Source organism: Pteropus alecto, unplaced genomic scaffold, assembly GCF_000325575.1.
Source record: "Pteropus alecto unplaced genomic scaffold, ASM32557v1 scaffold11, whole genome shotgun sequence".
NCBI classification, from domain to species: Eukaryota; Metazoa; Chordata; class Mammalia; order Chiroptera; family Pteropodidae; genus Pteropus; species Pteropus alecto.
Genome location: NW_006431956.1, coordinates 3,234,084 through 3,251,276, shown reverse-complemented (window position 1 = coordinate 3,251,276; position 17,193 = coordinate 3,234,084). Strand labels below are relative to the sequence as shown.

Sequence of the window (17,193 nt, the reverse complement as noted above, 5' to 3'; positions counted from 1 at the left end):
ATAGCCATTTTATAATGAATTGTCTTTTTATTATTGAGTTGTAAGACATCTTTATATATAACCTGTATATGAGTCACTTATCTGGTTCATGTTTGGCAAATATTTTCTACAATTCATAGGTTACTTTTCACTTTCTTAATGATGTCCTTTGAATTACAGAGTTTTCTTAATTTCAATGAAGCCCAGTGTATCCATTTTTTCCTTTAACTGCTTGTGCTTTTTTTGGTGTCAGATCTAAGAAAATATCATTTATCCTCAAAATAAAAATTTTTATGCCTATATTTTTAAGAGTTTTAGAGTTCCAACTCTTCCATTTATGTCTATGCTGTATTTTGAGTTAATTTTTTATATATGGTTGAGAGAAGGTTTCAGTTTCTTTTATGTATGATATTCAGTTGTCACAATGTCTTTTGTTCTGAAGACTGCTTTCTCCCCATTGAATTGTCTTGGCACCCTTGTCAAAAAACAATTGACCATAAATTTAAAGTTTATTTCTGGAATCTCATTTCTATTCCATTGATATATATGTCTATACTTATGCCAGTACCAAACCTTCTTTATTACTATAAGTTTGCATTAAATTTTGAAATTGGGAAGTGTGAGTCATCCAACTTCAATTTTTAAAAGGTCGAATAAACCTCAATATCAAATCTTCTAATCCATAAAGATGAGATGTCTATTTATTTGTCTTTAATTGCTTTCTATAGGTTTTGTAATTTTTGATTGATGTCTTGTACTCATTTTGTTAAATTTGTTCCTATATGTTTTATTATTTTTACTATTGTAAATGAAATTATTGTCTTAAGTTCATTGTTGGATTGTGCATTGTAGGGCATGGAAATGAAAATGTCTTTTTTTATTTTTAACTTTAACTAGAGACCTTGTTGAATTTATTTAATAGTTCTAATAGTTTGGTAATGGGTCCTTAGGATTTCCTAGGTGCAAGATCATAGCATTTGGGAATAGAGATCATTTTACTTATTTTTTTTTTTTTCAGTCTGTATGCCTTCATGTTATATTCTTGTCTAAATTCCCTGGCTAGAACTCCAGTAGAATGTTGAATAGAAGTGGAACGAATGGATATCTTTGTCTTGTTTCTTATCCTAGAAGGAAAACATTGAGTTTCACCACTGAGTACAATAGCTATTGGTTTTTCTTACATGCCATATATTAAGTTGAGGAAGTTTTTTTCTATTGCTAGTTATGTTTTCAGGATGAAAAGGTGTTGGATTTTGTAAAATACTTTTTTTGTATATATTGGATGATCAAGTGGTTTTCTGTCCTTTGTCTATTAATATAGTATATTACAGTGATCGATTTTCAGATGTTAAACTCACTTTACATTCCTGGGACAAATTCTATTTGATCACGGTGTATAATCCTTTTTATATGTTGCTGGAATTGTTTTATTCTTATATTGTTGAGGACTTTTGCATCTAAATTCATAAAGGGTATAGCGCTCTGTAGTTTTTCATGTCAATTTATTGTTCAATTTTGTATAGATCTATTTTCCCTCTAATTACTCATAGATCAAAGATTTTAATTTCATTAGTGTGCAGTTTATAATCTAACATTTACTTATGTTTGTTTTTAATGTTACACTCTATTTTATCTTTTTTCTCTAATGCTATTGTATTTAAATAATTCAATAATATGTCATTACTTTCTCTTTTCTGTCATTCCCAATAAAGATAAAATTTGCAAAATTTATAGCACATAGCATACACCTTTTCATGAATCAGAAACTACTGGATTTTCCCCTACATCCTGCTAAGGCAATATAAATTAGATAATGCTGGACATCTTGTTTTTTCTCTTCTTAATTAATGGGTGACTTTCTCCAAATAATAAAACAATCATGCAGTCTGTTTCTTGTGACTATTTCTCTTGCCTCCAATATTGAAGTCCTCTCCACTGATCACTGGAATGGTATGTGTTATTTCAAGCTACAATACAGGAGAGGTACTGATGTCTCTTCTTTTCTGGAAAGTAGAATAATATAAATCAGATCAAATCCCTCTACTTCTTCAGCCCTCTTGATCCATTAGTTTCAACTTTACTCAATAAGCATTATCTTTACTGTGTTACAAGAAATTATGATATAGGAGGAACATAGTCTAAAGTTCCAGTCTCTGTGAACTTACTTTTACACCACACAAGGAAAGGCCCTTCATGGGCTATGTCTTCCCAAGAACCCTATCTCATGAAGCTATCCTTCTACACTGCTGAGCTGGCTCTCCTGTGCTCTGGTTTTATCATACATCCAAACAAAGAGCTCTCTAGGTTTGTTTTATGATGCATCTTAATGTTGTCCTCAGGAAATCTCCACCATTCCACAAGAGAAAGGTCTCATTTCTTGGTTCTTTTCTGCTTCCCCATGCAATTCAAAGCATTGCTTTTTAAAATTATGCCAAATAATTAAGCCAAATTGATTATCTCTAAATATCTTAGATTATTGATGGAATATGAACTCTGGTCCAAGTATCTATTCCAACTTTCACTTAAAAAAGTATGAATTGCTTCCCTTGTTTGGTGACTTATGAAGTAAAAGCAATGCTTTAAATTTAAAAAAAAAAAATCATCTAGGGAAAACACACCATGCTTACCTAAGTCTTTTGTAAATCAGTGCCTTCAGGAATAAAGAAACACCATAATTGTGGTGAGGAATATTCTTTGAGATAAACAAGAAAGAGCTTTTTGTTACCAAGGTGTTGTGATTACTTCAATTAATTTATTTTGATTCAAAAATTTGTTATGGTAGAAACTGTTTCATTTGGAATTTCAGCTCCACTCGAGTCTGTTGGTTGGGCTCTGTGGCTTTCAGACTGTCCTTGAAATTGGCGGTGCCCCATGTGAACAGGTCGAGTCGAAGTTAGGTAATGAATTACACCTGTACATTTTTTCAATTTATTAAGTGCTTTCCTGAGCGGTTGGAATAATCATGTGAGGGATAGCCAAAGAAAAATTATTTTCCCATTAATCGATGTAGAAACTAAAGCTTGGAAAAGTCACAAATATATGTAGTGCAAAACTAGAACTTATGTTTAGTCCTTTCGATTCCAAAGCAAGGTTCTTTTCAGTATACTTCAGATACTTGTGATGATGATATTGATATTTGCATGGTGTCAATTTTCTAAAATGTATTGTTTAGGAAAAGTTTGTGATAGATAAATTTAGGAAAGCTGAGTTAAATGCAAATAGCCATTTTTACTATGAACTCCTCAAAGCCCTTAACATACTAATATCCATCATGAAGCTAAAGGAAGGAGATATAGTGTGAGGGTTTCTCAAACTTACTTATACAAGTTTTTCCTAGATGATCTCATGAACAAATTTTCTGAGTAATGCCTTTTTGCAAACACTGCCTTAGATAGTTCATTGAAACTATCAATGGGCTCCTTCCTTTAGTTTCAGTCCTCTTTCCACTTCATATCTTGTCTTGTGAAGTAGATTACGTCTTTGGGGTCCTTCTATCTACCCTTCTCTTTCCTCTCTCCATTCTCTGTTCCTAGTACCCCACTTATTAGTTTAGGTCATGTTCTTTATTCCGTCCTCATCAGATCTTATTCTCCATCTCCCAAAATACTTGTTGATTTTCAGAAATTAACCTTAGGTGTTATATTTCCTAGCCTGATCTGCATTTTAATACAGAATTCTCTGGAGAGTGAAAATAATTCAGCCTACAAGGAATGAATTCTAATGTAACACTTGAGGCACAATATCAAACAGTGTGAAAACCGCTTTTGAATAGAGAACCCTGTTTATGCTTATGAAACCACAGTACTTTGAGAAATTTTAAGGCTAGCTGGTGATGAAGTTAAGTCTGTGATTCACTTTAATGACCACCAGAGCTCAGGGAGTCGGAGATGGAAGTATGCACAGTCAAGGAAAATTAAGCCAGGAATGTAATGACTTAAGGATCAAACCTTAAAGGTCGTGAACTACAAATTTCTAGACTGGTTGACTGAGTGACAGGAAATCTGCAACATTCAATTATCTAGTCCTATATGAAAACCATGCCTTCTACTATTCAATTTCATCTTAGAATGGATGAAGGTAGTAAGTTTTAGTTGGTATTTTTGTTTGTTTGCCTATTGGTTTATTTGTTTCTTGGGAATGAATTCTCTGCCCTGAAGAGTTAAATTAACAGTAGCTTCTACCTACAACCTACATTCAATAATCATTGAAATTTTCTATAGCATATTTTTCTTTTTGAAGATTTTGTACTGTGGAAATGATCGTGATTTTATTTAACCAAGGCATTGAGCAGAACTCACACTTTACAAATACAGAAACAACATTCATTTAGAAAAGGTACTAACCAGAGGATTAAGGGTACTTTACACATATCTTTCACCCAAGAATTGCAATAAAGCTACCAAAACTATCACAACAATCAAATAAGCTCACAATATACCTGCCAGTGGGCAAATTGTTATCTGTCTTTTCAGAAAGAAAAATCAGTAGGCCAGAAAGGTTTACTGCCTTGTACAGGTAAAGGAAAAAATTTTCTCTGATCAGTTGGGAATTTGAATAGTGAAAGAGATTAGAAAAAATTTCAAATGTAGTCTGTTGTTCTCTGTACCTAAGATAAGACAGTGATGAAGGCTTTAAAAAAGTAATATCTAGCTATACCACAAATCTGATGTTGAATTTACTCTAAATCATACCATTTGTCTAGGTGTTAAATCTTTTGTCCTGAAGGACCTTCTGCTTTAATCCATAATAGTGTTTGTGATTCTATGCTAGTCATTTTAAAATGTGACTACATTTATTTCCTTAGCTGTATCTTCAAAAATAGAATCTGATATTCCAAAAAGTCTCTATGTGCTGGCTTTAATTCACTTATAGTTTTCAGCTGAGGCCATTTCTCCACATTTTCCCTCATTCTTCTGGCTTTCTCTTGGTTTCTTTCTAAGAGTTTATATTTGTGGTAAACTCATGGGGCCATATATGCCGCCTTGATCTAGTCATACAGTCCCCATTGACTTTGGTGAAATTCCACAAGAGGAGTGAGAGCAATGTTAGCCTAAGGAAAATTCAGAAATGGACCAGCATGTCAGTCTGGTTTAGAGAATTCCATTAGTTAGAAGCCACGATGAAGACAGACAGGAGGAGGGGGCATCAGGGAGAGTTTCCTCCCTCAAAGGCGGCTAAAACAAGAACTGAACCCAACTGCCTATTTCTTGCTTTAAGGAACGTTAGCAGCAGAATAGGAAAGATTTGAAAGAATTTCTCAGCTGCAAAATTTCACTCTAGGGACTATGTCTTTCAGTAGGCTCTGGCTATTTAAATCAAAAATGAAATTAAGCATTTTCAGAGATTTTTCAATTCCTCCCCTGCCAGCATTTCCCAAATCACCTTCACTAATATATGAAGTGTTTGGTGTAATATGGCCATGAAAGGACATGCCACCCCTCCTCCCTTCAAACAATAGTGGCTATTTATTACATTTCATTCACGGCTGTCATACATACTTTCTCTACTGTGTTGTAATTTAGAGGGTTTTTTTTTTTTTTTTTAATGCACTTTAAAACTGGACTGATAGAACATGACTCAGCTGAAATTTCTAACCATTTCAGACACTGTGATTATAAATGATAAGATATATCAACAAGAGACTTTCTGAGAGGGTTGGGATTCCTTACCACAATATATTATTTAAAAAACTCACATAACGATGTGTCCTTGCTTTCATCCAATTGTGTTCCAAGACAATGGTCCCGTTTAAGAATTGTTCCAGACTCTTTCATAGTTCTCTAATTATCTCCAATTACATAAGAGCTAAAGAGTTGACTCCTGGGGTCTTTAGCAGAAATCTACATAAAATAAATGTTTTAAGAGATGTAATTGGTATCTTATTTTCTCTCCGCAATAAATAAGTTAAAAATTAGCAAGCAAATAATCTTTATCTATAAGATATAAATTTCTTATGGGCATACGTGTTTTTTCCCAGTAGTTTTCCATTACACTTAGAAGAAACTCCAAAACCCTAACCGTGTTTTAAATGCATTGTTTGACATAAAACATGTCCTAGCAACCTCATTTCCTACCACTTCCCTCCTTCCTCAGTTCGCTGCAGTTCTGCTAACAACTTGCTTTCTATTCCTCAAATATGCTAAGCCTACTCCTGACTTGGGCCGTATGGCTCCACTCACTTTATTTTGATTCCTACTCAAATATTCTTCATCCAGAAGGGTCCTCTCTGACCAGATGATGTAAAGATCATACTTACAACCCTTTTGCTCTTCTACCCAGATATTTTGAAGTAAAGTGGTAAGTGTTAAGAAGATATGTTTCATTCCTGTAAACTCTGCCTAGACCAGTGATTGGCATATAGTGGGTACTTAATGTGGAGTAAATATATTAAAGAGTCAGTATAGTCATCATTCCACTATTGTACAATCTAGATTTGTTAATGGTTTTCTTATTGGACTTAGGTTAAACATTTGGGGGCAATTACTACATTAGCGACACTGTGTATATTTTCTGACTTCACATCGGAAGACATACCAGTTTTTCCAAGTAATTATTAAGATGGAGAATGCCAGAACTCCCATGTGAGAAGTTCTATTTTGTTTTCTTGTTATTAACAAGCAGTTAATTAACTAATACATTGAGGTGATGTGAATACTTTATCCCTCAATAATCATTCAGCCCAAAAGTTCAATATCCTTTGTTGGTCGTTGCCTTAATCAGTATATTCATGGTTACAAAAGAGTGTTTTATTTAATTCCACATGTATTCCTTCTAAGTGCATTCGCTAACATTTTTCTGTAATAAAGAGCTTTCTCTCTCCATTTTACTTTCTTCTTTTTTTTCCTTTTTCTCTTCTTTTGTGCTTTTGAGTATTCCTATGGACTTATGGATTTTTTTTATATTCTTTCTATTGTAATCAAATATGAAAATTTTAAAATGCTTTAATTATCTAAATTTGGCCAGTGAGAGTTTCTCCTTTTGACAATTCCAATGAACATATTTTATCCTTTTTTCTTTTGTTTTTCCCACTCCCTTCTTGACACAACAACATGTTGTGTCAACTAGCACTTTCTATGGCCCTGTCCTAGAGTCAACCATTTGTCCATGGGGCTCTGGTTTCTTCAGGTGATGAATGGTATATAGAAGCCAGTATTTGAACATGTATTATGCCTATTGTCCTGAAATGTCCTGTGGCTGAATGAAACTAGGGAATATGAAAAATCATAAGATTATATGAAAATCTCCACTTCAAATCCTATACTCTACAGAGCTTTTTCCTCATCTTCTCCATTCCTTCCATACTCTTGTCTTTATTCACACTGAATATCCTGCCTCTGAACAGTTGTACCTTTACTCAGTCAATTTTCACATTTATATAAGAATACACAATTATTAGATCATTTCAATATCACTAAACCAATAAGCCTACTAAGAGAAATTCAGATTTTTATTTCAGTTAATTTTTTTCACTGACTATGCCGTACTAAATTTGTACAATTAGAGAACTGTGCTCAAAAATGATATACATTTTTCCTGTGGAATTATATTTTACATAAAGCAATGTTTCTTCATTTTTGTTTGTATTAATATTCAGGGTTTGCATTTTTGTTCTTTTTTACTTAATGTTGTCTTTTATGTCTAAAACCTGGTTCACAAGCAAACATTATATAACATAGACAGATTTACCTGTTTATTCGGAGAAGTCTTACTCCCATCTCCCTCTCCCTCCACCATTATCAGCTGCCCATACCCCAGCGTTCAAAAATGATTATGAAGAAGACAGTGTGGGTGACACATACAAACTTTAATACACCATGAAGTGACAGTCTCCATGTGGAGAAATGCAAATGGGGCAGAAGGCAGTAAGCTTTTATGTGATAAAGAATAAAGAACAAGAAAGAGAAAAATAGGAAATGTCTGGTTGTCTGGGGCCACATAGGCAGCCTTGTTGGAGGTGAGAAGGCTCAGGATTGGCTTGGTGTCCGGGGACTGCCTGACTGGTCACACTGCATTTCTGGTCGCAGAGAGTGCTTACAGGGACAGGGAAGTTACTGAAGCTTCAGTTTGCCACCAGCTCCCCACCCCCAGCAGAATTGGCTCCATCTTCACCCTAGAAAGTTCTTCCTAGAAAATGAATGTAATAAATTTTTAAATAGTTGTTAAACCAATGTTCTAATAAAAAAACTTATCTGGCGCACTCAGAAATATTTATTCAGTGTTTGTCTGTGACCACAGCAGCAAGCTCATTTTGTTATAAGTACTGGTTAAATCATGGCAGCCCGTCAACAATTAGGATATCATTATTAATGATCTTGTCTTTCTTGTTATAATTCAGTAGAATAGCTACGAAGTGTAGATCAAACTCCTCAGGAGAGAGATGTCAGTAATGTGTTTAGCCCTGGCTTCTGAGACATAAAGGAAGCTTGAAAGCACCACTGCTTACCAGGTCATTAGCGTACTTGGGAATTTCGTTCTGAGTCATAGCCTACTCTGTTAGCATCCCCATGCACAGGCTTGTTGTGTAGGCCTTACCTCTTTCCTTTTTATCATTTAGTATGCAGTGGATAAGGAATTTCATAAGTAGTGATAATTCGTGACATATATGTTTCCTTGGTCATATCTGACTAAATAAAGCCTTAGAAGAGCTCTCATGTGCTTTTGGTGAATATTTTTTCTCCCTCATTTTGATCTTTATTTTCAAACCCCGGTTCTACAAAGAGCTCATGATTATTATTATGTCTTTATATGTATGATAAAAAATACAGTGATTTAGTCTACGGCCATGCTACCCCGAACACACCTGATCCCGTCTGATCTCGAAAGCTAAGCAGGGTCAGGCCTGCTTAGTACTTGGATGGGAGACCACCTAAGAAGACCAGGTGCTATAGGCATAAAAAAATACAGTGATTTATGTACCATAATATCAAGCTTTTTGATTGAATTTCTGTGTTGTGAGAGAGAATACTCATTGGGAGATGACTTCAAAAATATTGTCTAATAAATGAAGGAATGTTCTGAAATGTGCTTCTGAGTTCGTTTATTCTCTGTCTAGCATAAAAATACTTTAAATAAGGCATAACATAGAGTTTGCTACTCATGTTGTTGTAAAATGTTTAGAAGTAAACGGTGAAGGTTTTTAGAATGAGAACTGCCTATAATTGCTACCAAATTCCAGACAATCTGCTGTCACAGGAAATGGTTAAAAGAAAAGCAAAGAAATTTGTCAAGAAAAGATCACTCTCATATATTTTTCATGATGTACAAAATGTTATAACAATGCGGGGAATTTTGTAATAAATATTTAGCAAATCTACACATATATTTATGCTTTCAGTCAACAATACAATTTCTAGCCATTTACCTTGAAGACAAACATTCAGTAGTACAAAACTATATGTACAGAAGGTTGTTTATTGCAATAATTTTGTAATAAAAATGTACAGGAAATAACCTTGATGCTCAACTATAATAGATGAGTTGAATAAAATATAAGTGCATACAATAGAGTAATAAGCACTTTAAAGAATAAAAAATAGTTCTATGAACTTAACTGATATGGATATATTTTTTAAAAGCAAAGCAGGATGCTAAACTTAGGCTTAATAATGAGAGAAAACAAGACTATATTTAAGAACTTCATTTTTTTTTTTTCCTCAAAAATAAACTCAGGAGGTAAACCAGAAACTATTGAAAGTGGTTACCCAGCATTGAAATAACTTTCTAGGCCCAGGTTGGAGCTACTCCCACAATCAGGGTGCCATGTCAGCAAATGGAAGCATAGATAACCTCTGTGTCCCTGTAAGTGCCCCATGTGACCAGAAACACAGTGTATGTGGCCAGCCAGTCCCCACACACCAGCCCAGCTCTGGGCCTCCTCACCACACACAAAGTTGCCTACATCACTACAGCCAATCAGATATATATTTAAAAATATTTTCTCTTTCTTGTTCTTTACTTTGTATCTATAAAAGCTTCTTTCCTCCTCATTTTGCAGTTCTCTACCTGGAAATTGCCTGTTTTATGAAGTATTAAATAAAGTTTATTTGTATCACCTAAATTGTCTTTTATAATTGTTCTTTAACCAAATGAAATGTTTGATCATTTAAACATTTTTAACAGTTTTTGGACATGAGGATGCCACCTGAAGCTGACTGTTAATGGCCTACATGACAACAGAGATGACAGGCAAAGTGCCAGCTGAAAACTTTGAGTCTACTTTTCCTTTTATCATTCTTCTCATCATAGTCCTGGGTAAGTCACTCTTGGACTTGAGCTCTGCTCCCTGTGTGCAGCTCTCTGATCCAAACAAACTTTTTTTTTTTAAGTGCGTGTTTATGTGTATATTTTGGGGGCTAAAAAAATAACTTTTCTCCCACCTTCTAAATTCTTCTAGATGGGCTAATAATCAAATTAACAGAGATAGATTAACAGGGGGAAATGTCCAAAGTTTATTTATGAATGAATGCTTGGGGGTGCCATAAAATGAGACCCAAAATGCATTAGGCAGCTAAGGTTTATATGCCGTTATAGAAGGAGAAGTAAAAGGGGCAAGGCCTGGAGTTTCAAAGGAAAATAGGCAATTTACAGGTAGCCAAAACAGAGCTGAACACGTGGTAAACAAATCTATGCCGATCAACCTTGAAACAAGCAGACACAGATGGGGAATCTACTTAATAGGCTGGCTTAGGTTCTTCCCAGCTGATGCTAAGGTTCTTTCCGAGTCATCTATTTCCTAATAACCAGCTTAAAATCAATATCCCAAAACGCATATTTTGGTGAGACAAAACTATGGTCCCCTTCCATATGTAGAAGGGAACCATAGTTTTGCCTCACCAAAATATGTGTGTGTATATATGTGTGTGTGTGTATGTGTGTGTGTGTGTGTATATATATGTATATATGTATGTGTGTATGTGTGTGTGTATACATATATACATATATCCGTTCATCTACAGACACGTAGGTTGCTTCCCTGTCTTGGCTATTGTAAATAGTGCTGCAATGAACATGAGGGTGCATATATCTTTCTGAGTTATTGTTTTCATTTCCTTTCGGAACCATAGTTTTGCCTCGCCAAAATATGTGTGTGTGTATATATACACACACATATATATACACATACATATACATACACACACAAAACTATGGTCCCCTTCCATATATATATATGTATATATATAACCCAGAAAGTTCTGGGACCCCAGAAAGCTTCTGGGGTTTGTTAAAGTTTCCATAAAGGTTCTGGGTCCCAGAAAGTTTCCAGAATAGATATTTGGGAGTCTGCAGTGGGTGGCAGCCATTGGGAGACTTATAAAACTTCAAGGCGAGTTGACAGCATAAGCCTTGAGGGAACTTAAGGAAATAAATTAAGACAAGAAATCTGTACAGTTTTGATCATCACAATAAAAATCTATGTAGGTACAAGTCAGACTGTTTAAAGCCATGAAGGTATCCACCACTATAAAGAAATCTTCTTTTGCGAGGAATCATCAATCTTTTGCTAATCAGAATTTTAGAAGCCAAAGCAACAAAATCAGTGGGCAGAGATCAAGCACCTAAAACTGTTAAAAGTGCTCACCACCTAACTATAAGACTCTCAATCTAGGATAACTTGGTCACAGAACAGGTTACGTGGACACAAGGTCACACACCAATCTCCAGAAAATTTCTGTGCAAGGAGCTATACTGTAAAACACCACAAAATCCCCAACCCAGTGGCACATCCCTCTTAGGTATTAATTTGTCTCTTAGAGACCCAAAGCTTAGCTAAGGAAATAGGATCCTCTAGTTTCAAAGCATTGAGTACTCAACCGTCTAGCACACCTGCTTATTTCATGCCTAAGAATTGTGATCCCAGAAAGTGCAGATAACTAACTACAAAAATGGTAAAATCTTACTGACAACCTAGAATTACTATGCCCATTATGTGGAATATTCTAGTTAGATAAAATTGTTCATTTGAGAAGTACACTTGAAAGCAAGAATCCACAAATCAAAAAGACAGAATGGGATGCCAGTTTTAATTGGCATGAAGAATTATCTAAGAGACTTCAAAATTTTAAAACAACTTCAATGAAAGAGTCATTACAAAAGGGTAATGAAAAATTAAAGATATGAGGCACCTAAAACGAAAGACTATAAGACTGACATGACTCCCACTACCCTCTTTCACCCTCCTTTACCTGAGTGTTCACAGTCTACTAATCCTCTCTCTGGACTGCCTTTCCACTCCGAAGAGACTACAGGACTATGAACAAAAGTCCGCCAAGTCAGTGGCCTTACAGACAATCCCTTATCTTCTCTATAAGGAGGACCCCCGTATGGGCCTCTTTCAGGGGTTGATAGGACTCTGAGAGGTTCTCCTGTAACTGCTACCAGTTACTCTCTTACACAACCAAGAGAAAACTAAAATTAAATCAATGGTAAATTCTGGTAGATACGAGTTGCACTCTCTACTTTAAACCTACTTGCTGGAGCCTACAGATGGCATCCTGGGAAAACTGGCAGCAACTGGGGAAGGGTGAGAATTCTTACCAGAGTGAGCTTTGTAGTGCCCAGTCAAGAAAGGAAGGTAAATTTTTATGTTGTCCCTTTCTTTCAAAATTCAAACTCTTCTGAATTTAATTTGAGGAATCCACTGGTTGTTGAACTTTTGTCTCCCAGGGTCAGCTGTTTCTTTCTTTTTTGTCTCGATTTGAATCCTGATCTTGGTTTGGCTTTCTGCCTGCCTGGGCACACAGGTTGTCGGTTCTCAGGTATGCAGAGAGCACAACAGGCAGATTGAAGATGCAAAAATATTGCTACTGACTGTTGCCATCTGTCAGGGGAATTGTCTGAGTCTTTGTTTTGCTTATCTTTGGGAGTGGCTCTGGATTTGGGGAGGGTAGTATTTTGTGTACCCTATTTGGGAACACATGTTGTATACCTCTTTTATCCTTAGTGTCATTTAATACTACTTTTACAGGATAGAACCTGACAAGATATTTAAAAGGAATTTCTTTTTTAAAAAAAAAATTGGCCGAATTGGAAACTGATATACAGAACCTGGTAGAAATTTCTTTTCTTAGGCCATAACCCCCAAACTAAATTAAAAATAATACCCAGAAGGAAATAAAACCAGTTCAAAGACAAAATCCTCTAAATCTGAATACAGGAGTCTTTGGATTTCTCTTAGTTGAAGGTCTTCTCCCTGATATAAAGAGGCAGATTGAAGATAGTACAGTTGAACAAGTGGTTCAGCTCCTTGCTATTATTCAGGTTGTAGCCTAGTTCTTGGAGAGATAAACTGTCCTACAAATTGAGGACAATTTGTACAACTTGGCTTACAAATTGAGTTTTTACAAGAACCAATTCTTTTTACCAGTTTCCAATCCTCCCCATCCCCCATTCATCTCAAAAGTCTTGTAGATATTGTAAAAAATTTAGATTTAAGAAACAAACATCTTGGAGGAATCTGTGATGTTTTATTTCTCTGTGATGTAAATGTTCTACCTGGCCTTCTCTAGAACCTGAGGGCCAGTCCTTTGAAATACAAACTTAAGGGAGGTAATTCTTTTCAGAAGGAAAAAAAAAAAACAATTGTTTTGCAAACTAGGCAGATGAAAAACCTTACAAATATTTGCCACAAATTTTAGTGAAAAGTTTAAGCCATCTGAGCAGGTCACCTTAACTTATTTCATCTGCCGGAAACACAATTTGGATCTAAGTGCTCTTTTATAAACAGGCATTATCATACTTGATCAATTCCTAAAAGTTTAAACAAAAGCTATAAGATCTCTCTTTGCATCTGTATATTTATGTATGTCTATGTATGTATGTCATAGATGAGTAATATTTTTTTCTGCCTTGGATGGTATGGCCAAAATACACTTGTAAGGAGCTTTACTTAAAGGGCTTAAAGAAAATTAAGCTTTTATGTAAACTAAGTATACTCTCAGAAATAGAAAAACTAAATTAAATATTTTACAAGTTTAAATGATCAGGGATAATCTTTGATATAAAAAAAAAGCTAGTTTAAGTCTGTTGGTTTAATTAAATCAGGCATGTCTTTAGAGCTATTAATATTAAATATAATGCACACACACATGTAATTTTTATTTTACCTAGGCTTACTAAAAGCCAAATAAACTCATGTTATCTTTGTTACAGAATTTGTCAACAAGAAAGTTAACTTAAGATGATAGTTAGCTGTTTAATGTAATGTCTCTTGAAACTTTAATGAGTCATCAAAGCATAATTGTTAAAACAAGTAAAATAGATCTAAATATAAGATAAAAGTTCACAAATAATCTTTTCAACAATAATTATGCTTCATAGTATGTTTATTTAAAAATAATTTCTAAAATCTTTTTGGTAACTTGAAACCTTAAAGTTATACTGAAATAAGTTAAATGATGGATAGTCATTGAATATCTAGGTCATTTCCAAAAAATAAAATTTAAAACATAAAAAGCTGAAACATAATTACTGAACATAGGTTTATGTACTTTGGCTTTCTTTTACAGAGAAACTAAAGATATTTGGGTTTATTAGTAAACATGTTTGTACCATGTTGAAAAATTTCCTATGAGGAAGAATATACTTTTAGAAATCTATAAATTTGCCAGTCCACAATCACCTTTTTAGTGTTTACTAAGAATTAAGTATTCTAAGGGTTAAGGATTCTAAGGATTATAATTAATATATGTAGTTAAAACTACTACAAAAGATAAGGGTACTACTATTACATCTCTATGGAAGGTAGGATGTATTTTTGGTGAGAAAAGATATGTTTTTGTTAAAGGAAAAGGAGTAATTTTGTCCTAAAGTAAAACAAATGATTGTTCCAAAATGAGAACGTAGGAGAAGAAAATAGGACAAAATCTGAATGCCTATAAAATAGTTGTAAAGTTTTGTGGAAAAGAAATCTTGAGAAAGAGATTTTATGTGTGGTCAAGCTGGCTAAGATTGCAATGGATTTATTTAAGTATTTTTTTAAATGAATTTTATTATCAAAAGTATACTGGTACAAAATTAGAATTTCCTTTCTGTTTGTAAAAGGGAAACATTTTCTTAGATTATTGGTCTTCTTTAATAAGAAATTGTGAACAAAGGTTTTTCTTTACCTTTTAAATAGTCTTCCTGGAAAGTACAGGTTTTTTGTTTTTTGTTTTTTTCCTCGCCAAAATAATTTACTATGTTTTACATTGTCTTTATCAAGTCTTTGATTACTTAAAAAACAAACAAACAAACAAACAAAAAACAAAAGTCCCTCTGGTTTATTTCACAATTTAATAAGAAATTGTGAACAAAGGTTTTTCTTTACCTTTTAAATAGTCTTCCTGGAAAGTACAGGTTTTTTGTTTTTTGTTTTTTTCCTCGCCAAAATAATTTACTATGTTTTACATTGTCTTTATCAAGTCTTTGATTACTTAACAAACAAACAAACAAACAAACAAAAAACAAAAGCCCCTCTGGTTTATTTCACAGCCCTATAACTCTCTGTATTTGCCTTCAAAGGCTTTAATTATCACTTTGGTTAAATGGATATTTTTGACAAACTTCTCAAAAATCAAATTCTAAGTGAAATCTTTTTGACCTCAAAATAATCTAAGGATTAATAGAGGTTTGCTGTTTCTCCTTAGAAAAAGAAAAACATTAAACTAACATTTTTTGCTCTGCTTGACCAGAAATGCAGTGTATCCATCCAGTCAGCCAATTCTCAAACACCAAGCCAACTCTGGCCTTCTCACTCCAAACAATACTGGCTGTGTAGCTTCAGCCAATCAGATATTTTCTATTTTTCTCTTGTCTTTATTTTTCATTCTGTAAAAGCGTCTTGCCTTTTGCCCCATTTGCAGTTCTCTAAGTGGAGACTGTCCACTTCACGATGTGTTAAACAGAATTTGTTTGTATCACCTAGATTGTCTTCTTAATCATGTTCAGTGTTCTTAACTCTACAGTTCACATTCAAATACTAATGACAGTGCATATTTTTAGGAAACACTGTCATTCACATTGGTCTAATTCACAGCTAACCAGCTGGTACGAATTCAGATTTTAGGTTCAATTACTGTAGTATGTTATTTATCTTCAGTACCTGTCATCAACCAAACTTTTTTGTCTTATATGTGTAGTGAAATTTTGTGGAAATTAAGTTGTCATGAATTGCCATGTTGTTGACCTTAGCAAATATGTTTTGCATGTATTATATCACCTAAACTATAAAATTGTAACTTTAAACTAAAACAAAATGATTATAAAAGTAAATGTCTTGAGACCAACCTAGATTTTTCTCTTAATAAGTATACAATTTAAATTTGAGGAATGGGGCAAAGTTTGCCATCTCGAATAAATCTCAGAGTCATTTTAGTGGACACAATGTAAAATGAAAGCAATAAAGTGAAAGTTACATTTCCTCCATCCTCCAAAAGTACTCTTCTTTTGGAGATAATAAAGGCCTGTTGTTGTTTTTTTCATGAAATTTTTATTTAAAAAAAATAATTTTGATCACAATTTCTTTCCAAAATTATCGACTTCAGTCATGTTTTAACACAGATTTTAGCTATCAATTCACATCTTAGAAGTAAGCTTTCGAAATTTTCTATTTCAATGAAAAATTTCACTGTATGTTTTGTCATTGGTTTACTATTTCTTTGCCAACAGCTCCCTCTATGTTCCATAACACAGCTACTTATTGTTCATCATCTGAAAAGCTATGGATATATTGTTTTGTGACAAAGACCTTCTCAGAAAAGAACATAGTTGTTTGTTATATGATAGAACACTAGAAACAGAGGTTATTGGTTGCTTCTATTTTCAAAAATGTGTCTTATTGTTTAAACTAACTTTTATTACTTTTCTTAGGGATGATTCATTAAACTACTATTTTAATTGCATCTTATACAAACAATTATCTTAACACAAAAAACTGGGATCATGCAGGTTGATGTATTGATGTAACATATTAGATTTGTTTCTTGTTACTTGAAATCATGTATATTCTTTATCCGTATCTATGTTTTGCTACTAAAATAAAATTAAGCTAGCTTAGACTTGTGAAATGAAATATTATATGATGAGAAGGGGAAATATTTTGTTAATGAAAACAAAGCATATGTATCAGCAAGTGGAAAAAGCTGATAATTCAACCTCAGTGACCACTTTAATCTAACTAAAAAGTTTTAATAGACTTGCCTTTTTGTGAGGAAAAATTTTCAATGGTGATATTTGAAA

General features: G+C 33.8%; 1 pseudogene; it reads left to right on the top strand.

Moving 5' to 3' along the window:
- The first annotated feature begins 8,751 nt into the window (after nucleotides 1-8,751).
- Nucleotides 8,752-8,870, top strand: LOC112475737 (annotated as a pseudogene).
- The last annotated feature ends 8,323 nt before the right edge of the window (nucleotides 8,871-17,193 follow it).